Here is a 23,091-nt window from a genome sequence, read left to right on the forward strand (position 1 = left end):
CCATCAGGCTGCCCCATCCCTGGGATTCTCCAGGAAAGAACACTGGAATGTGTTGCCATTTCCTTCTCCAATGCAGGAAAGTGAAGAGTGAAAGTGAAGTTGCTCAGTTGTGCCCGACTCTCAGCCACCCCATGGACTGCAGCCCACCAGGCTCCTGCATCCATGGGATTTTCCAGGCAAGAGTACTGGAGTGGGTTGCCACTGCCTTCTCCGATAATGATATACACCCTTTATCAAATATTTCTGGCAAAGAGAACTCTAAGTGGGCAAGGTGTTGATAAGGAACCTAATCCCCCACTTACAGGAACATTTTACACATCTGACGATGTGTCTTGTCTGTCACTATGCATATATTTCTATTCATAACATAATATGACCTCTGGCCCATCACTTCTTGCCATGACACTGGTTGAACTGGCATTGTGGGAGACAGTTGGCAGGAACTTAACTGGATGCAAGGAATGCTTGGCAAACTACATAAATATATTCCAGTAAAGCCAAACTGCCTGTATTACCAGCACAAGCTCCTCCCAGACTGATCTCAAAATACCCGTGGTCACCCAAAGCCATCTGATATAATGGTAAATATTCTAACAGAGAAGTTGGACTGCAAAGAAATCTGGTCTTAATACATTGAAATCAAAATATCTTACTTTTGAAAACTTTATAAAACTATATGCTCATGTATTCACATTACTGTGCCCCTCCTCTGGGCCGTGGAAGGGTCCCAAATCCTTGAGAGGCCCTAAAAATTCAGTTTCATAAGCTTCATGAGAAAAACCACCTCTGCTACAGAGCCAAACAACCTTCTAGTATAACAGTGATGTAAACATCTGCCTTCCTAAATCCAGGAACTTCAGCATGTTGCATGGGCTCAAGGATTTGAATGGGATACATTGCTGTTATTTATGATCATTCTTGTTTGACGACCTGTTTATTAACTTTTTGGAGAAGGAAATGGCAGCCCACTCCAGTATTCTTGCCTGGAGAATCCCATAGACTGAGGAGCCTGGTGGGCTGCAGTCCGTGGGGTCACAAAGAGTCAGACACGACTGAGTGACTTTACTTACTTACTTATTAACTTTAAATGGAAAGGGTAAGAGTAACTCATGCACCTCTGACTTGTCTTGCTGAAAAGAGACAAGCAACCTTCTAGAATGACCACTGTAACTACTAGTCTTGCTGAATTTCTCTGTGAAAGTGGGCAGAGATCTGGAGCAGTTTGAGAGCCACCCTGCACTGTTCAGCATAAATCTGACTTCAGCATGGCATGTTTTGGGGGCTGCTTCTTTTTGACATTGAAGGTAACCTGTAAACCACAGCTCTCTTTTACAGAATGTCTATTCTTCTGTAAATCCACAAACTAACTTTCCTCCTGAAATCAGCAAGAAGTCTCTGGGATCAAGGGAAACCAGCTTCTATTTATTCCTCCTATCCATTCAAAGCAGAATTCTAAGATTTTGCATATGCAACTGCTTAATTATGTTTCTGGAACTTGATACCATGATTATATACGTTTACACTGTTACTTGTGTTGTAAAGTTCTTTCTATTCATCTGTTTTGTGTTTCTGCATTATTTTTCTTAGGCTTCTCAAGTGCCGGATTTGCTGGGATGGTTTTTAAAGAATTAAATCCATCAGTGGGGACTATCTGGTTGTCAATTATCCCATTTGACTCCCAACAACCATTCACAGGGATGAAAGGAAACAGAAATAAACACCATTTTCAATGAAGCAAGTAGGCAGAGAAAATCCCAGACTCCAAATTAAACCAAGTGCAAAGGCAGCCGAGATGGCATGATGAAGAAAGATTCTATGGGCATGGCTACAGAACAGAGGGAGTGCAGAGTAGCTAGCTGTGGCCAGCCACGAAATCACTAGCAAATATAGGCAGCAGAAGGAAAAGGATGGGAGATCTCAGCACCAGCACAAACATACCTTTAAAAGTTGAGAAATGTCATATCAATGTCCCCAGGTAGCAGGAGCCAATAAAGAAAACCAATGAAATGAGCTGATGATGAAAGTCCTCCTCAATAAAGTTAGGTCTGGAGAGACCAAGAAGACACACCCAACAAAGGCACCACATGTAAAAGAAACAGCCTGTCATGGTTGCAACAGCAGAGAGTGCCTATCACTTAAAAACTCAAAAGGGTACCCTCTCTTTCCCCTCCCTCTATTATCACCATAGGAACCTCCTGTATACCTTTCCAGGAAATTTCAGCTCATTTGGATATGGATAGCAAACACCATCTACACATAAAATCCATATGGAAAGAAAACTAGGTGTAAATGAGCATCCAATTTTCCTTTTCCTATCAATGAGAAGAATTTGCCAGCAAAAAAAAAAAAATTTATGAAATAGAACAAAAGTTTAACCAAACAGTCTGCCATAAATGTATTAAAAATTTAATGAAGCAATTATAGCTACGGAGAAAGATCACAATAGGAGGTGACATCTAGATAACAGGAGGAAATGAAATAGGAATAAACAGACATCAGGAAAAAATAAAAGGAAAAATCGTTACAGACGTAAAGACAAAACTGCACAGTGAACAAGAGAGAAAGCATGCTTGGGAGGTCCATTAACAGTCATACAACATGGTCATTAGAAAATTAACAAGTGAAACAAAAAAACTTGTTAAATGAAATGATTAAAGAGAAAACAACTGAGTAGGCAAGAAACAGAGTTCTAACATAAACATATTTGAAGTTCCTAAAAGACAAAAGCCAACTGCACGCAACAAAACACACATTTTTAAGTACAATAAAGTTTTCCTGGAACAGAAGGCCTTAATCCATCAACTGAAAGTGCATACCATGTATCAGTGAAAACTGACTCATGTCAGTCAATACAAAAAATACATGCTAGTAAAGATACTATCATAATAAAGGACTTCAACTGTAAAGAAAACTTCTTTGGGCAGTCAGGCAAAATGTTCAAGTTGCAAATATAAAAAAAAAAAAAAAAAGAAAATTAAGCTAGTAACAGGCTTCTACCCAGCAAATTCAATACCACAAATCAAAGGAAGAAAACCAAGAAAGTGCGAATAAAGGAATTTATATCCAGCCAAAGATTTTATATCTCTCAAAGTATAAGACACAGATTTGATTTCCCACTTCTAGTTCATGAAGCATAAAGGCTGCTGACAGTTTCGAACATGTAATAAATCAGGGGCTACTGTTTACTCGGACTCTTCTTGAGAAAATTAACCACCAGAGGGAAAGCCCCTGCCAACCAAACTGGTGGGCGAGACTCTGGTGAAAGGCCTGGCAGCTAAACGGGATACACTTAAGCACAAAACTAAGACAAAAGCAAGGGTGGGAAAGGAGCCGTAAATAACCTGACAATGTAGGAATGATATGACTGTTAAAAGAGGAAAGGTAAAACAAGCTTTCTGCTTGCCTTCTCTCCCCCTAATGGCAGTCAGAGCAAATCAGTCAAACGTAAGAAATCAAGTATGAAAGACTGTGTGTATTTCAAAACACAAAGATAAATGCTCAACTCAGACCATCTATTGACAAAAACTGGGTAATATAGGAGAGAGTATGGCTAAAGAAAAATTATGTAAGCCAGTTAAATCATTGCTTGTAGCAGTGAACCTACTGACTTTGTTAAAAGAAAGAGGGAATTAAAGCCACGATGTTAAGGTGTATTTATAAACAAATATGCATTTATATCTAGAACAAAAAAATCATCTTAAACAGAAAAATTAAAAGTTTCAAAAGCAAATAAAACAGACTATACAGTGTAAGACCTATATATTATATAAAAATAATAAGCACATATAATTCACATTGAATATATACATGCCATATCAATAAATGTAATAAGCACAACTCATCTTTTAAGAAAATAGCTTTCCAAATTAGGTCACAACAGAAAACTCCATTCTGTTGTATATGGCATACCCAAAATAAAGTCATCCAGAAATGAGAACAAAAGGATGGGGAAAACAGTGTCTAAAGCAAATATAAACAGAAATCATCAGGAGTCATGATATTAATTTCATGAGAAATAAAATTCAGGTTAAAAAAGAAAACCACAAAGATGGGTGTTCTGTAAAGATATGGGTATAACCCACAATGACATTTACACAGTTCTATATATATATATACACCAAAAATAATATATAAGCAACTTGCTAAAAGAAATTACAGGAGCCACAATAAGAAACGATACCTGGTAAATGAGAAATCTAAGTTAGTGTTCTGTCTGCAACAGATCAAAATGTCCATTTCCTCTAAGTTAATTAATGAAGTTAACACCATTCCTATATACATGGACCACAATTTTTTTTCCTGGAGTCACACAAGCTGATCGATTATGAAATTCTCATAGAAAAATAAACAAAGAAGGATAGCCGAGGAAATTCTGAAAAAACAGGGACATGAGACTTGCCCCTTAATGTACTAAAACATGGGGTGAGGTCCCCATAATCAAAACAGTGCGGTTCTGGTATGTGACCAGACAAATCAGTGGCATAGATTAGAAAGTCCATAAAGAGAAACAAAAACATAGAAGAATTAGTAAGGATTAAGATGAGACCTCAAATCAGTGGCATCAATATGGATAATTTAATAGAGTGTGTTGGGACAATGAAGTTCCTCTGGGAGAAGAATTAGCAGGGTTGAGGAGGAAGGAAAAACTGTAATCGATCAAAGATTTAAATGTAATCAATAAAATCAAAAAGACATGGCAAAAGCTGGTACAATTTTATTTATAACACTGGAGTGGAGGAGGCCTTTCAACCATGATTCAAAAACTGCTGCTGCTGCTGCTAAGTCGCTTCAGTTGTGTCCGACTCTGTGCGACCCAATAGACAGAAGCCCACCAGGCTCCCCCGTCCCTGGGATTCTCCAGGCAAGAACACTGGAGTGGGTTGCCATTTCCTTCTCCAATGCATGAAAGTGAAAAGTGAAAGGGAAGTCGCTCAGTCGTGTTCGACTCTTAGCGACCCCATGGACTGCAGCCCACCAGGCTCCTCTGTCCATGGGATTTTCCAGGCAAGAGTACTGGAGTGGGGTGACATTGCCTTCTCCAGATTCAAAAACTAGGAGCCATATTAAAAAAAAAAAAAAAAAGGATAGTGAAAGTGTCAGTTGTGCGGTCATGTCCAACTCTGTGACCCCATGCAGTAGCCCACCAGGCTCCTCTCTCCATGGAATTCTGTAGGCAGTAACCATGGAGTGGGTTGCCGTTGCCTTCTCCAAGGGATCAAACCTGTGTCTCCTGCATGGCAGGAAGATTCTTTACTGTCTGAGCCACCAGGGAAGCCCATTTAAAAAAAAAAATGATTTAAGTGTGATGCTAAAAATAAAATAAATAAATCTACTTTTTTTTTTAAATCAGCCAAGAAAAAAAAAAAAAAAGCACCTGGGATAAAATATCGTTAACTAATACCACCCAAGACTAATGCCACTAATGTATAAAGGACTTTTCAAATCAAAAAGAAAATGACAGCCTGATAGGAAAACAGGCAAACCACATGAACAGATAGCTCATAGGAAGAGAAATATAATACTTAAACCTACAAAGATATGCTGAATTTCATTTAGAAATACAGAAATTACACAAAAATAAATAAATAATCTTGAGATTACGTGATTCACCTATCATTTTGGCAAATATACCAAAGCTCAAGAACACTGTGTGAGGCCACTCACTACTTTGTTATTGGCAATTCAAAGTGGTTCAATCACTACAGGGAAGAATGTGGCAGTACCTCCCACAATGACAGACTCCACAATCCTATCCTGACAATGTATCCTTCAGAGATGGCTGCATATGTGCAAAATGACACGTAAACAAGGTTTTCCATCAAAGCGTTCCAGGAGACGGCCAAAATCCTAAGTGTTTAGGATGAGGGCAGCCTAAATAAATCATGGCAAATTCACAAAAGTGGAATACTCTGCACCTGTTAAAGAAAATGAGAAATTTCCCTCCACTCTGATATGGAAAGATCTGCAAGATATAAGAAATGGAGAGAAGCCAAGTTCAGAACAGTACATATAGAATGCATCTGGCTCTTTACCCTCTATTCCTAAGCAGATTTAAAACTCACAGTGCAGCGGGAAGGAGGTTCAAGAGGGAGGGAATATCTGTACACATATAGCTGATTCACTCTGCTGTACAGCCAGAACTAACACAACACTGTAAGGCAATTATACACCAATGAAAAACTAAAGTAAGCAAGATAAAAAACGATATATGTGAAGCTAATCTAATAGTATTTAACAAACTGGAATCAAGATTGCCGGGAGAAATATCAATAACCTCAGATATTCAGATGACACCACCCTTATCTTATGGCAGAAAGTGAAGAGGAACTAAAAGACTCTTGATGAAAGTGAAAGAGAGTGAAAAAGTTGCCTTAAAGATCAACATTCAGAAAACGAAGATCATGGCATCTGGTCCCATCACTTCATGAGAAATAGATGAGGAAACAGTGGAAACAGTGTCAGACTTTATTTTTCTGAGCTCCAAAATCACTGCAGATGGTGATTGCAGCCATGAAATTAAAAGATGCTTACTCCTTGGAAGGAAAGTTATGACCAACCTAGATAGCACATTCAAAAGCAGAGACATCACTTTGCCAACAAGGGTCCATCCAGTCAAGGCTATGGTTTTTCCAGTGGTCATGTATGGATGTGAGAGTTGGATTGTGAAGAAAGCTGAGCACTAAAGAATTGATGCTTTTGAACTGTGGTGTTGGAGAAGACTCTTGAGAGTCCCTTGGACTGCTAGGAGGTCCAACCAGTCCATCATAAAGGAGATCAGGCCTGGGTGTTCATTGGAAGGGCTGATGCTAAAGCTGAAACTCCAATACTTTGGCCACCTCATGCAAAGAGTTGACTTATTGGAAAAGACTCTGATGCTGAGAGGGATTGGGGGGCAGGAGGAGAAGGGGATGACAGAGGATGAGATGGCTGGATGGCATCACCGACTCGATGGGCATGAGTTTGAATGAACTCCGGGAGTTGGTGATGGACAGGGAGGCCTGGCGTGCTGTGATTTATGGGGTTGCAAAGAGTCAGACACGACTGAACTGAACTGAACTTAGTGTTAGTCATTCAGTTGTGTCTGACTTGCAGCCCACCAGGCTCCTCTGTCCATGGGATTCTCCAAGGAAGAATACTGGAGTGGTTTGCCATGCCCTCTTCCAGGGCATCTTCCCAACTCAGGGATTGAACCCACATGTCCTGCACTGCAAGCAGATTCTTTACCATCTGCACTAGCTGGGAAGCCCAGCATTTAACTTAATGTATCCAAAAATCATTTTAATATGCAATCAATATTAAAAATTAGTAATAGGATTTCTTCTTTTAACTCACACTCCGTGCTTCTCTACCTTTTTCTGGGCCTTGAGAGCCTGACCCTTCAGAATTGCATTGATAGGGCCCCTTTGCTGTCTCACTTTGGGTGGGTTTCATCAGGAGGAGTCACAGACAGGTGGGTGAGAGGAGAGAGACCAGCGTATTTCCTTGTCACTTCTCTCTGCCTCCCTCCTAAGCTTCTGACAAGACTGCATCTCATCATGACTGTTGACTCCTGCCTGGAAGACAAGCCTCTGTGAGCCCAGCTCTCCCTTGGCTCCAGTAACCTTGATCTAATCCCCTTGTTCATCAGGTCTAAGACCAACAAAGGTTTCCCACTAGTCTCCAAGGGCATCAACCTCCATTTTTCTCCCTTCACACTATCAACCTCAGTAAAAACTGGCCTTGTTAAATCTATTCAGCTGAACTATCTTAATGGAATTCTGTTTCCTGCTGGGATTCTGATTTACATGTATACGATCTTTTACCTAAGAATGAAAAAAAAAAAAAAGCTGATTAGTAGTTGCCTGAATTTACATAAAAAATATTGGCAGACTATACAAGAAAGCAATCTGAGTGCTGACCTTCAAAAGGTGGGAGAGAATAGAAGTAGGCACAAGATTAATCACTAAAAATGTGTTTGGTCTCTTGTTCAACCATGAGAATGTATTAAATATCCTCAAGAACAATTTAAGAAGAAACAAAATGAGAAGTATAGGATTATGTAGGATGATAAGATAAACCATTTGGATGATCTTTTTTTTTAAAGGAAGCTTTCTATATATTGATTTTAAAGAACTCCCAAGATATAGTAAGTGAAAGGGTAAAAATGTATATTGAATGCTTCTATTTGTGAAGAAGGAAGGGAGGGAAGAAAGGAGGGGGGAAATATCAAATAAGGGAAGGAGGACTGAATATGAAAGGATGTATGCACAGAATATCTTAGATGGTACACAAAACACTTGTAACATGAATCAGGAGTCTGAGGAATAGGCATGGGGGAAGAATTACTTTCTACCTTATATTCTTTGGTACTTTTTTATATTCTTTTACTGAAAGTGCATAAGTAGCGTGTGTTTATTTTAGAAAAGAAAGAAAATATGAATAAATTAATTAAATTACCAATAATCCTGACAATTTTTATTTTCCCTTTTTGCCCACCTAAGTTTTTTCCTTCCTTTGTAATGATCATGAATGCATTATGAATATTTTATAATGCAATCTCTGACAAGGCAATTTTACTTTCAGTAATTTATTGTAAGAAAAGAATTAAGGATGTAAGCAAAGATTTGTGTACAAGATGTTCACGGCAGTATTTTTTATAACAGTAAAAAACTGATAAAAACCTACATGTCAAAAGTAGGGTATGAGCTTTGATGAAGTATGATTCATCCCAATCAAAGTATAGCCTGGTACCGCTATTAAAAATGATTTTGCAGAAAATGACTGATGGCCCTGGGAATTAATCCATGCTCTACTGTTTAACACAAAAGCAAGTTTACAAAATACAGTATGACTCAAGAATATGTACTGATAAATTTTTTAAAATTGAGTCTCTATTATTCATCTGTACCTCCAATCCTGGGAATCTTGGCTGGTCTTATGACTTGTTCTGACCAGTAGAATGTGCAGGCAATGATGTAATGTGAGTTCCGAAGCATAAGTGTTGGAGGCTTTGCAACTTCTACTTTCAACCTTTTGGAATACTGATACTGTTAATACTTTGCTGTGAAGTCTGGTCCAACCTACAGGAGAATGACAGGCCAAGTGGAGAACTGGACCACCCCAGCTGATAGCCAACATCGTTTGCCAGACACATCAGTGAGGCTGTCTTGGGAGGAACTGCAGCATGCCTTTGCCGAAGGATGGAATATTTAAGATGAGTATTTTTTAAATGGTAGAAGAGTTTGCTGTCAGTGAGAATGAGAAGGAAGACCCTGAAATTTAGTAGGAATCCGGGAGAGGGATGGGGCACAGCAGTCAAGAACGTGTCACACACTGCTGGGTGACCAAGATCAGGATAAGGATCTGAAGAAACGGTCTTTGGCTTCATCTATCAGATGGCCAGCCTAATAATCTGAACTAAGGAGCAGTGGTAAAGAATCCTCCTGCCAATGCAGGACATGCAAGAGACGTGGATTCCATCCCTGGGTTGGGAAGATCTCCTGGAGCAGAAAATGGCAACCCAAATTCCATGGACAGCAAAGCCCGGAGGGCTACAGTCCATGGAATCCCAAAGAGTCGTCTGTGACTGAGCACACAGCATAGCCTACGCCAGACTTTATACAACAGAAACGGAAACCTCTGATTAGTAAAATCATGCATATTTTTTATTTTCACATTTTACTTTCTTATATTTTTTTCTACCTTAGAACAATCACTAATAATATTGTCACTCATATATAATCACTATTAAAAAGGAAGTCAGAAACATATATACATATACATATTTTCATCATGAAGATTCCATAAAAGTTTTGCATCACTAAAACTTAATTAATGCTTAATCTCAATGTTTAGAAATAGACTAGCTCTATCAAAGAAAATGCAAACATTACTTCCAGAAAACTTCAGCCAATTTATACTCTTGCATATCTATTTTTCCTGTTCTTCAACACTGAAGCCTTTAAAAAAAAGTCTTGGTTAACTCAATAGGCTAAAAATACATTGTTTTAGTATTTCTATGTTTTGATCCTAATGAAGTCAAAGTTTTTCCACATTGGCCGTTTGTATTTCTTATTTGGGAAAATTCCAATCTGTAACTTTTGCCCATTTCACTATTAAAATAGTATTGATATAAAGTAATAGTTTATATATTTGCCCTATTTCATAGGAGTAATGCAATTATTGAAACAGAAATCTCTTCAATCTATTTCAGGAAGTAGGGAACTTGTAGCTAGAGAAAAGTATAATCTCATAGAACCCACAACCAGAAAGTATTGGGTTAGCCAAAGAGTGAGTTTGGGTTTTTCCAAAAGAAATTGTGGGAAAACCCAAATGAGCTTCACGCCAACCCAATAAAACAAGATCTCTCAAGAACTGGAAAGCTCTCAGGCAGCTGGACTTTGTCTCCTTCTCTGGGGCCACTAGCCTCTCCTACGTCTCTCTTTGCATCTCTTGTCTTCTTTTCATAGACTAGTCCTCTTGATAAGACTTGAGGTTGTATAGCGCCAGTTCTGAGCCCTAGTCTCCAAGGAATTGAAGCATGAATGTTCTCCTGAGTGCATCATAACCAGCTATGTATCTGTGTCTCCACATTCAAATGTGTGCGTCTGAGAACCTAATTCCTGGATTGTCATGCTCTGAGCAGGACACACACTTATTGCCAAATTAGACATGGCTAGGGAGCTTGGAGTTGGAGAGAGATGAAGGGCAGAAGTTCATACGGCCGCTGCCTGCTTATTTCATTTTCAGAGAAGGGAATAGGAGCAGCCACACAAGCCAGCTGATAAACCTCCCATATACCCTATGGATCTCACATATGCTGCAAACATTTTTCCTAGTCCATTTTAATGCACAGTCCAACATCTTTGACAGTGGAAAAGTTTTGATGTAGTCATGCCTACCAATCTTTTCTTCAGCAATCAAAATTCATTATTTTCACACATTTAGCTAGTTATACCATAACATTTGTTGGAAAATCCATCTGCTCCTCACTGATTTGAAGTGACATTTTTTCATATGCAAATATTTGTGTATATTTGCATCTTTTTTCCATTTCATTTGTTGATGTGACTCTTCTGTTTGAGCGATGCCAGTATTCCCACCTTATTATTCTTTGTCAATATTTTCTTAACTATTCTCAAACATTTTTTTCCCCCAGATGAATTTCACATCACTACTGCAAGAGAACTGTTTCATCTGGAAGTAACAACTGTTTTGACCCTGAAGAAAAATCTGACCATAGCTTACATAAGCTGTGGTTCTACTACTGAAAAAGCATGTGCCTTTAAACTCTAGGATCAGAGCTGTCAAGGAAGATATTCATGCTTTAACAGGATTATAGAGAGTGAAACTGAGCAGACTCTGCCCCTCAACTTCAACTCTCAGTGTGGATGAAATAGATAGCAATATTCCACTTTTTATTCTCTCCCTTCTTGCTGGAAAAGCCCCTGATGCTGGGAAAGATTAAGGGCAAGAGGAGAAGGGGACGAGAGAGGATGAGATGGTTGGATGGCATCACCGACTCGATGGACATGGGTTTGGGTGGACTCCAGGGGTTGGTGATGGACAGGGAGGCCTGGTGTGCTGCAGTTCATGGGGTCACAAAGAGTCGAACACGACTGAGCGACTGAACGGAACTTTTTGCTGAGCAGGTACAGCTGAATCTACATTACTTAAATACTTGCTTAATGAGACTCCTCTGCATGGGTTATCTTTCTACCTCATCTTATTGCACTTGCTAAAATTTTCAGAATAAGATTAAAGAATAACACCTCTAGTGGACAGCCATATAAAATCTGCAGAGACAATTTTGATGTGAATGAAATTATTTCTACATTTGCAGAGAAAACTGGGAAGAGAGAGAGAGAAATGGTGAATTTAGAAAGCCAGATTGGATTCAGGTCTTAACGTGTCACTAACAGTATGACCTTTGGAAAGTCATTAAACACTGCAGGTATAAGTCTCCACTGTTCCCTCCACCTGGGATGTCCTTCCCACCCGCCTAACTGCTCCTAACTCACCCAGACTCATCACTGAAGACTCAGCTGGGAAGTCTTCTCCTCCAGGAAGTCAACCTGATCCCATTTGTATTAGGGGCTCGTCTTCTGTGCTCTACTAGCCTTCAGGGGTCAATGACCTCGGCTCCTTGTTCTCTGTACCCTAGAACCCAGAATGTTATACTACTCTTTAAATACCACGTATTAACTCATTCCTTTAATAAGGGAATTTCCTTTCATAAATTTTAAAGGTCCTCATGGCTCCCAAATTCCAAATCATAGTATCATAATTTAGGTTTTAGAACCAAAACTAGCCAGTCAAAAACTTAGCAGTTTATGTCGGCTGTAAATACTCAGTTAATTACCTCGGGTTTTCACCTAATCTTCTGTTTATGGATATTCCTTAATTAAATGACATGAGTGAGAGAGAGAAGGTCAGCCTGATCAAAAGACAAGGGTTCTGGCCCAAATGTCAGAATTTCCCAACTATAGGATCCTCAATTTTTGCATCTTTCAAATGAGTATGATGATTCTGGCCCTTCCTGTCCTATGGGCTTGTTGTGAGGGACAACAGTGGAAGAACTTCCATAAGACTAAATAAAGTGCTCTTCAAGCGCAATACAGCAAACTTCAACTAAAATGTTATGCTAATCATTATCATTACAGTTATGTCTATTTCTCATAAGTGTTACTACACTGAAATAAAATATAGCATCACTTATACTGCTTTTATTATAGCTACTTATCATACATATTTAGTATATATATGGAGTGAGTACAAAGTCACCCCCTCATGCTAAATCTCAATTTCAGCCAAATTCTGAGAGTCGCTTTAAAATGACCTTGGCCAAGAAATAGCCTTTGTAATTAGTTTGAAAGAGAAATCAGTCAGAATGCCATTTCTCATATTTATTCCACAAACAGTATTTTATCCTCAAAATATATTACTTTTCACTTGATGAGTTATTTATTTTTTAAACATGGAAAATATAGTTAAGTCTTAAACATTTGAACAGGCTTCCAGATGGTGCAGTGGTAAAGAATCCGCCTACCAATGCAGAAGACATGGGTTCGATCCCTGGGTAGGGAAGATCCCCTGAAGTTGGAAAGGGCAACCCACTCCAGTATTCTTGCCTGGAAAATTCCATGCACAGAGGAGCCTCATGGGCTACAGTCAAAAAGAGTTGGGACACGACTCAGGGACTGAGCATACACACATACACACTTGAACTGGAAAGAAAGAGCTAGAAAGAAAAAAATTCTCAAATCCTTTTTGTTTTTGCTGGAGACAACCAGCTCGGCTGGATGAAACAAACAGGTCACTAGTTTATAGAGCAGAATGGATATGACAGGATAGAAAAGAAAAATCACTTTTTCTGTCTCACCATTCCCCTTCAGAGGAGCTATGCCGGATCTCCTTTCCCACTTCAAACTTGCTGCATTTGCAGGAGGGGAGGGAGCAACTGCTGGACCTCTTTTTCCTTGTGTTTTTATCTCGCTTTTTCTTCCTAACTCAGCTTCTGACCCTTCCAGATCATAAAACCATGGCAGAAAATTTAGTCCTTGAAAAATATTGTGTTCAGCTAACACTGTGCTCTTTTAGCCTGGCAGATGTTGAAATCTGATTTTTTCTAAAAACCAGAATTATGAAGATAAAACATAGGACACACACCCAGTTAAAATCCAAATTCAGAAAACCATTTATTGCTTATCTGAAATTCAAATTTAACTGGGCATTTTGTATCTAGATATTTTTAACTTGTTGTGGTTCCTCCAAGACACTCTTCAAGCCTTGGTTGCTGGGAGATTTTTACCCAGAAGTCCCTAAGTGATTGCATCTGTATCCCCGATAGTTTCTTACTCTTCCCAAAGACCTTCCAAATCTGTCCTGTTGTGGTCACCCAAACAACAGGCCCTCTTGGGTGAGACCCAAGCCATCTCTCTACACTGTGAAGCCTGTAAGGAGGAGGTCCACTCCCAGGCTGGTGAGTGCTCCCTATCCTGTTGCTATAGCAACAAACCCCTTTGGCCCAAGGTAAAGGGACTTCCCTGATGGCTCAGCTGGTAAAGAATCCACCTGCAGTGCAGGAGACCTCTGTTCGATCCCTGGGTCAGGAAGCTCCTCTGGAGAAGGGATAGGCTACCCACTCCAGTATTCTTGGGCTTCCCTTGTGGCTCAGCTGGTAAAGAATCCACCTGCAATGTGGAATACCTGGGTTCAATCCCTGGGTTGGGAAGATCCCCTGGAGAAGGGAAAGGCTCCACTCCAGTGTTCTGGCCTGGAGGACTCCATACAGTCCATGGAGTCGCAAAAAGTCAGACACGACTGAGCAACTTTCACTAAAGGGACACACAAAGTTCTCCAAGTGCTCTCCTGGAAGACCATTTTCCTGGCATGCTCCCTCTCATATTCTGAGACAATCACTTGAATATTCACACAAATAAGACACCTAACACACACACGATACATCTTCAGCACTGGCTCAGAAAAACAGAAGTGATGACTAAACTAATCCATTAAAAACTCATACATACCCACTTGTGAATAACAAAAACTTAATCAATTCTTGTTTGCAAAACTATATTTTTCTTCAAGTGCTTATGTAGAAACAGAGAATGGAAGAATTGATAAGCTAGGTTTTTATTCCAATTTATTTAATGAGATAAAAAAAAAAAAGTCTCCACGTGTAAATTAGCAGCAAGATGTCTGATTAAACTGGACCAATGACAGCATTTAGCTGGCACATGGGTCCACCCAGCCTGCTTAGATGCATTTTCTTGGCAGGAGCTTGTGGAGAATTTGGGATGTTGACAGGCTAGAATTTGTGTACTTCAAAATGTCTGCACATCTATTCTACACGGTCACACTCTTGTAACTGCAGAGAAGTGAGACTGTGCGATACAGCTATCTTTAATTCCAGCTTACATGCTTCATGAAAGGCAACTCCATACAAGGGACTGGAAAGTACAGACACAAAACTGCAACCTAATCAGAAAGAAAAAAATTCAAAACATTATCTCTGCTTCAAGCCTATATAAAGTGCAATGCCGAAGGCCAGTGTTTCCTTTATTTTTCCCCATTTTAATAACAATGTCTAACGATGCTTTGAAATAATAGAAGTGCTTACAGAAATCTTTGTGCTTGTTGCCCAGAAACTAGAACTTCATTTGAATAGGCTATAAAATATCACACAGATTGGCCTATCCAATCCCAAGGCATCACATCCTTTTTCTCTTTGGTCTATTTTCCCTCCTGGTACCCACAGGAGGGTACCCTTTTAATAGCAGCATCCCACTCTCCATCCCTCTTCTAAGTACCCAGACCTTGGGAGCCCAGGAACTATTAGGCTCACTGCTGCAAAGTCGCTTCGGTCGTGTCCGACTCAGTGCGACCCCATAGACGGAAGCCCACCAGGCTCCCCCGTCCCTGGGATTCTCCAGGCAAGATCACTGGAGTGGGTTGCCATTTCCTTCTCCAATGCATGAAAGTGAAAAGTGAAAGTGAAATCGCTCAGTCGTGTCCGACTCTAGTGACCCCATGGACTGCAGCCCACCAGGCTCCTCTGTCCATGGGATTCTCCAGGCAAGAGTACTGGAGTGGGGTGCCATTGCCTTCTCCAATTAGGCTCACTGAGCCTCCCCAAACTATCGAAACATCCACCTTCAATGCCTCATTGCACAAAAGCATTATTCCAAGAATGTCCAACTCTTCTAATAACCTGAACTCAACCAAGGTGAATGATCTATCACATCGTGTTTCACCCTCACGAAATACTTTTTGTCCAAAGTAGTTTAATTTTCATAACGCTTCAAGCCTTTCATATCTTTAGAATTTGGGGACAGGGGGATTCACCGTTACCTCTTAAGTCACGCACAACTGACCACTGCTGCTATTCACACTCATGGCCAAGTGTTTCTAGAGCCACATTTCAGGGACCACCCATGGAATAGTGTCTGCTCATATTCATCCATTTGTTAATCTAAGAAAACCAGGTTTCATTTTGTTGGAAGATTAAACTGTGGCACATGGAAATTTTCCAGAGATCCTTTGAACACCAGCTGAGCCACAAGGGAAGCCCCCTTTGAGCATACACCAATTCAAATCAGGCAGCATCAGTCTAAAAGTTGTTGGGGGTGCTCAACCAATGGAAGCTGGGGAGGGAAGGTTTACAGAGAAGACACAAAAGCAAAGCAAGAAAATTATTTGATTGGTGGTTCCACAGTAAAGCATCTGCCTGCCAACACAGGTTCAGTCCCTGAGTTGGGAATATTCCCTGAGAAGGAAATGGCAATCTACTCCAGTACTTTTGCCTGGAAAATTTCATGAACAAAGAGGCCTGGTAGGCTACAGTCCCTGGGGTCGCCAAAAGAGTCGGTCACGGCTTAGTGACTAAACAACAATGTGGTTTAAGCGGTTGCCTTGTTTTGGAAAGGCTGGTTGGCTGTTTGTGACAGTTTGCTCTTAAATTTCATTTTCCCAGATACAGATGCACTGACTCTGGCTTAGGTTCTGGTTTGTTCACATAGGCAATCAAGGCATTGGAGCTGCCTCCATCTAATGGCCTCCTTACTTAATGACATTAACAGTCTTATCAAATATTCTCTCTTTTAATAAACTATTAGTTGCAGTTAAATGAATCAAGCATTTCTTTTAAAGCAAACATTAACCCAGACTTCAGAAACTAGCTAGATTGCAGGTATCAGTATGATATTGGCTTGGAGGTGGGAGGTGATGCTCAGGGCTGCTACAATCCCATAATCAATAATGTCAGCTGTTTGTCCCTGAAGGGGGCATCCTGGCCTGTCTGATCTTGGTTCAGCACAGATTCTGCCCTCAGAAAGGATTTTGTTCTCCCTTCATCAGAAATAGCTCTGCTTGCTGAACAGATGGGAGAGACAGTAACTGTGATATCAAGGCATATGGTTTCTAGAACAGATAGGAGTAGTCATTCCAAATATTAGTATAGTTTCTTTCAGGTTTTCATGCAAGTGACACACATGAATGTCAATAGGCAAAAATAACAGCTAACATTTTCAACCATCTCAAAATCTACTTGGCAAAAATCAAAAGTATAAACTGCTTGGCTTGCATTCCTAAAGTATATTGTGCCATCTGTACTGAGAATTTGAGAGGGTAAAATAATTAGGTTGGGCCTAATAGAAACCAGATTTTTCATTCATTCACTCAACAAATATATACTGAGCACTGAATTTATGCCAAACACTGCTGGATTTGTGGGATAAAATGATGAACAAGTCAGTCTTTGTTCTACAGGAGTTACTGGTCTAATGGAGGGGGATGATAAAGGAAGTGAGGGTTTCAACGTGGTACGGTAAGTGCCAAGATCGAGGACAGTAGGAAATGCCCTGGCAAGCTGGAGACACTCGTCCGTCCCAGTCTGAGGCAGGCTGTCCAGAAAGATGGCAGAGAAGTGGTACCAAAGCTGAAAGCTGAATGAACATGGCTGGACAAAACACAAGGGTGGTGGGAGGTGGTCTAGAGGAGAACACTCCATCCGTGTCAAAGATAGAGAAGAGACAGGCAACAAAGACAGTCATGTTGAGTTTCAAACAAACTGCTGGAATTGAACTCTGGATAAAAAAGAATGGAATAAACTCTATAACTGGAACTTGTTCACCAAACATCTATTACTTAGAACTCAGCATTACTTCAGGTCATGGTCTAAAGAGAAAAGAAAGAGTTGGAACAGATCACCTTTGAATTACATACTATAGTCTAAAAAGTCTACACAAAAACACAAGTTGAGACACTTAAAATAGTTATATATTTACATATAATACATATTATATATACACTTATATATTTTACATACCTTACATAGATGCATATATAGACAGATGGAAATGTGAACTATGTAACATATAGAGGAATACATGTGTGTGTGTATATATGTATATATATATATATATATATATATATATATATGTGTGTGTGTGTATATATATATATATATATGGCTTCCCTGTGGCTCAGAGGTTAAAGCATCTGCCTGCAGTGCAGGAGACCTGGGTTCAATCCCTGGGTCGGGAAGATCCCCTGGAGAAGGAAACGGCAACCCACTCCAGTATTCTTGCCTGGAGAATCCCATGGACAGAGGAGCCTTGTGGGCTACAGTCCACAGGGTCGCAAAGAGTCAGACACAACTGTTATATACAACTTTTAAATGGCATAACCAAAATGTTTCATACCTTGAAGTGTGGGGATTTTTTAATTCTGCATTACATTGAAAATTGTTGCTTTCCAAAGAAAATACCCAAGACAACTGTGCACATACTAGCAGTCAAAATGTTAACTAAACTGAGAGATTTCAGGATCACTTTTTCAAAGACACTGAATGAAAGGTGAAGACAGTATAAAGGTTGAAAACACACAGTCCTACTAAGACAATGCAAACATCCTTGGAGAATGCTCCTATGCATTTATCAGTTTCATAGATGAGTTTCATATTCTAGCTGATATTCTCCTAACATGAGCCCCTAACAGAGCTACAGCAGGTTTATCTAACTCGAAATTCTCCAGCTTTAATCCAGAGGCAATTGAGAGATTCAGGCGGTTCAGGTAAATTAACAACAATCAAAATCTTACTCTAACTGTTGGTAGCAGAACACAATATGTATTTTTCATTATTAATGAATATTTGAGGCAAAGCCAATAGCTGAGAAGATGGCTGAAATGGGTTTCATCTAATATGCGTATCCTGATTATTGCTACAAAGCACCCCTGAGTTACTCAAGATGGTAGCAGTGCAAAAAAGAAATATAATGAAACCAAAATCAAGCACCCTAGAAGCAAGATAAAATGTTTCATGCTATCCATAAGAAGCATGCCCAATGCTTTTGCTCTTTACTGCATCAAAGTACAGCAGCATTTCCCGGGAACTCTCCACTGGGCTGCTGTTGTCAGGCAAGTACTGAAGATGAAATGAAGGGATAATAACACACACACAGATTGTTGAGAAAGAGGAAAGCAGTAAAGTCTATTTATAAATCCAAGTTTGAGGAAAACCTTCCAAAAATTCAGAGGTAAATAAATTAGAGAATCATTTCCCTATGTTCTAAATATTTTTCATACAAATGATGAGCACAAACGGGAGACCAGAGATGGGAACTAACAATCTCTCCATGTGGTAGATTTCTTAACTGTTTATAATTATTCATTTGCTTTCCTTACAGGAAAATATCCAGTGTGCATTTTCTCATAACTTTGTTCTGATTTAAGTAAAAAGATAAGGCTGCAATAAAAGGAGCTACTTAGAAAACAACTTGGAAGTCAAGAACATTTAAGAAAAACAATGGAAACTGCAAAGAGATGCAGACGTCCTTTCTCCAAGAAGACAAACAGAGAAAGAAAATCTGTTCCTTGATATCCTAAATTCTGGACCAAGTGACCAGAGCAAAGGAGCTTAAGGGCTGAAAGGTAACTCCAATGTACCAGAAAGTGGTTATGGATCGTGTATTGGCTACAATTGGCCTCTGCAATAACAAAGTGTACTTAGAGATTTGTTGTTGTTCAGTCTCTAAGTCATGGCCAACTCTTTGTGACCAGATGGACTGCAAGCTTGGACAAGATTGACACCAGGCTTCCCTGTCCTCCTCCACTATCTCCTGGAGTTTGCTCAAACTCATGTCCATTGAGTCGGTGATGCCATCCAACCATCTCATCCTCTGTCACCCCCTTCTACTCCTGCCCTCAACCTTTCCCAGCTTCAGGGTCTTTTCTAATGAGTCGGCTTGTCTAATTAGGTGGCCAAAGTTTTGGAGCTACAGCATCAGTCCCTCCAGTGAGTATTCAGGGTTGATTTCCTTTAGGATTGACTGGTTTCATCTCCTTGCTGTCCAAGAGTCTTCTCCAGCACCGCAGTCCGAAAGTATCAGTTTTCAGCATTCATTCTTTACGATCCAACTCTCACATCCATACATGACTACTGGGAATGTATGACTAGACTGACTAGACAGACCTTTGTCGTCAACGTGATGCCTCTGCTTTTTAATATGCTGTCTAGGTTGGTCATAGCTTTTCTTCCAAGGAGCAAGCATCTTTTAATTTCATGGCTGCAGTCACCATCTGCAGTGATTTTGGAGCCCAAGAAAGTCTGCCACTGTTTTCCATTTTTTCCCCATCTATTTGCCATGAAGTGATGGGACCGGATGCCATGATCTTTGTGTTTTGAATGTTGAGTTTTAAGCCAGCTTTTTCACTCTCCTCTTTCACCTTCATCAAGAAGGCTCTTGAGTTCTTCTTCACTTTCTGCCATTAGGTGGTGTCATCTGAATATCTGAAGCTATTGCTCTTTCTCCCGGCAATCTTGATTCCAGCGTGAGCGTCAGTTAGAGATTACATGCACAACAGAAAGTGTTAGTACCAGCATTCCTCCATTCCATAATAGATAGAACTAGTTTCTGTGATTTTTTTTCTGATGAGTCTGGACACAGTTAGAAATCCTCCTGCTGCCCCTCTGAATCCAGCAGAGTTAGTACTAAAGATGACTCTTTAAAGATGACTCTTGCCATCCTTGCTCTAAAATTAAAGAGAAGGTTTTAATTTATGGCCAATTGTTGTACGGCTTCAATTCTGCTTGAAAGAGAGCAACTTTTGGAACTGGTGGAGAAACTTTTAAAATATAGATAGTGAATACTTGCTAAGTATATTTATTTTAATGGAGAGCTCTACTTTTCCAGAAAAGCGACATAATAATCAGATTGGGTTTTGTTGTTCTGTTTTGTTTTCAACAAACTTCATTTTTTAAGAGTTGTTTTAGATTCTCAGCAAAATTGAGCCAAAAGTATAGAAAGCTTTCATATACCCTCAGGCACACACACGCAATCTTCCCTGCCATGGACATCCCACACCACAGGTATAAGTTGTTAAAAACAATGAAATTGACACACCATTATCACTCAAAGTCCACAGTTTAGAGCTCACTCTTGGTGATACATCCTATGGGTTTTCACAAATGTACAAGATACCCTTATGGTAACAGAGTACGTACGCTGCCTTAAAACATCGCTGTGGTATTTCCCTCCCCTCTAACTTCTGTCCACTTCACTGTTTCTATAATTTTTTAAAACAGCATAGAGATGACGTCAGAGCAGGTGGCCTTTTTAGCTTGGCTTCTTTCACTTATTCACCTAAGTCTCTTCCATGTTTCTCACGGCTTGACAGCTCATTTATTTTAGTGCTGGATAATAGTCCATTGTTTGGATGTACCAGATTACGTATCCATTTACCTACTGAAGGATATCTTGGCAGCTTCCAAGTTGTGGCAACTGTGAATAAAGTTGTTTTCAACTCATTTGAGTAGCTATCAAAGGGCGTAACTGCTGGACTGTGTGGTAAGAGGATGTTTAGTTTCGTAAGCAACTACTAGACTGCCTTCCAAAGCAGCTGCGCTAGTTTACATTCCCGGCAGCAGTGAATCCGAGTTCCTGTTGCTCCTGTCCTCACAAACACTTGGTGTTGTGTTTTGGATTCTGGCCGCTCTAACAGGTGCATTGTAGGCTCTCACTGTTGTTTCAGCTTGCATTTCCATATGCTATATGATGTGGAACAGCTTTTCATACGTTTGACTGCCATTCATTTATCTTTTTCTTTAGTGAGGTGTCTGTTAAGGGTGTTTGCCCAGTTTTTAATCAGGCTTTCCTATTCTTGTATGTTAAGAGTTCTTTATATATTTTGGTTAGCGGTTCCTTATCAGACGTGTCTTTTGCAAATACTTGCTTCCACTCTCTGGCTTATCCTGTCATTCTCTTAACATTGTCTTTTCACAGGGCAGAATTTTTCACTTTTAATTAAGTTAGGCTTATGAATTATTCCTTTCATAAATTGTGCCTTTGGTGTTGAACTTAAAAAGGCATCACCATACCCAAGGTCAGTTACAATTTCTCTTATGTTACCTGCCATGAAAGTTACAGTTTTGCATTTTACATTTAGGCCATGACCCATTTTGAGTCCATTTTAGTGAAAGGTGTAAAAAGCATGAGTTCATGTGCTTTTGTCTGCCTTGTCTGTCCACTTGTTCCAGCACCGTTTGTTGAAAAGACCCTTTACTCCACTGCATTGTCTGTGCTCTTCTGTCAAATATCGGTTGACTCTGTGTATGTGAGACTATTTCTCGACTCTCCGCTCCATTCCATTAATCTACTTGTTTATTCTTTCACCAGGACCACACTATCATGATTAGTGTAGCTTTACAGGAAGTCTTGATATGGGTAGTGTCAGTCCTCTGACACCATAGGACCTAGAAAAGTTCCTGAATGTAAAACTCACAGAAGTTTCAACCCCCGTAAAGAGCTCCCCCTGGAGATTTTAACTCTTGGAAGTCCACACTGGGCCCCTGAAATCTGTCAATTAAATGTCCGGGTTTCCTACCCCAGCACTGATTCCTACACGGTTTCTATTCTGCTTATGGTTCAGTTCTGATTCTCCACGTTCCCCTGTCAGTCTCTCCAATTCAGGAAGTGGTGGTTTAGCCCATGATCTCAATTCTCTGACAGATCCGAGAAGAGCTGCTGAATTTTCAGTTTGCTCAACTTTTCCCCTGTTATTGGGGCAGACTGGCAACTTTTTACTTTTTCTTGTGCCAGACAAGAAACCAAAAGTCTGTTGTTAATTTCTCGTCTTGATTCTTAGTGATCTAAGTCAGGGATTGTGGAATTCAAGAGGCAATACGGTTCTGAGCAGATCCAAATGGGCAGCTACCATCAACACAATCATTATAACTGGCAGAGAGTCACCAATTTCCAGCACTGTCTTAAAATTTTGAACCTATTTCCACTGCAACAAACCTTTACAGTAAACTTTTCCTAAGTCTGTGGATCCTTCTCTTCTCTGCCCAACTCTTGCTTTCTCCATCACTATTACTTTGTTGGATGCTTTCTCCTGAATCACACTTTTTCTCACAGCCCTGACACCTACATTGAAAAGTGTGTTGTGATCGGAAGTGATGCATATTGGGGGAGAGGAGAGAGTGTCAAGAGGGGAGGGGATATAAATACAATTATGCTTGCTTCATGTTGATGTATGGCAGAAACCACATAACATTGTAAAGCAATTTTCCTCCAATTAAAAAATAAATTTTTAAAAAGTGATGTGCAG

This window comes from Ovis aries, chromosome 23, assembly GCF_016772045.2.
Source record: "Ovis aries strain OAR_USU_Benz2616 breed Rambouillet chromosome 23, ARS-UI_Ramb_v3.0, whole genome shotgun sequence".
In the NCBI taxonomy this organism is placed as follows: Eukaryota; Metazoa; Chordata; class Mammalia; order Artiodactyla; family Bovidae; genus Ovis; species Ovis aries.